This window comes from Sinocyclocheilus anshuiensis, unplaced genomic scaffold, assembly GCF_001515605.1.
Source record: "Sinocyclocheilus anshuiensis isolate Anshui unplaced genomic scaffold, SAMN03320099.WGS_v1.1 scaffold1260, whole genome shotgun sequence".
In the NCBI taxonomy this organism is placed as follows: Eukaryota; Metazoa; Chordata; class Actinopteri; order Cypriniformes; family Cyprinidae; genus Sinocyclocheilus; species Sinocyclocheilus anshuiensis.
In genome coordinates this window covers 308,930-309,394 of record NW_015546079.1, presented here as the reverse complement: position 1 = coordinate 309,394, position 465 = coordinate 308,930, and positions in this window count along the sequence as shown.

The window sequence follows — 465 nt, the reverse complement described above, 5'->3', positions numbered from 1 at the left end:
GTCTCTGTGCTGTGATGCGGTTGGAAACCAGATTGAAAATTGTCCAGGTATCCATTTGAGTGTAAGTATTTGTTCAGCTGATTAAAGACTACCTTTTCAATAATCTTTCCTATAAAAGGAAGATTTGATATTGGTCTGTAGTTGCTCAATATGGTGTTATCAAGATTGCTCTTTTTCAGAAGGGGTTTAACAACTGCAGTTTTCAGGGAGTTTGGAAAAGTCCCAGAAGGAAGTGAGGCGTTCACCACTTCTAAGAGATCTGCTTCTAAACAGTTTTTTTTTTTTTGTTTAATATGTAGGAAGTGTGTCAAGATAGCAGGTTGACGATTTAAGATGCTGTACTATTTCTTCCAAAATGTTGCTATCAATTTCTTCAAAAGCAGACATAGTATCTTCTTTTTGATATTGCGGTCGAATCTGTCTAACCTCTGCATAACTTGGGGATGTGCTAATCGCCTTCCTGAT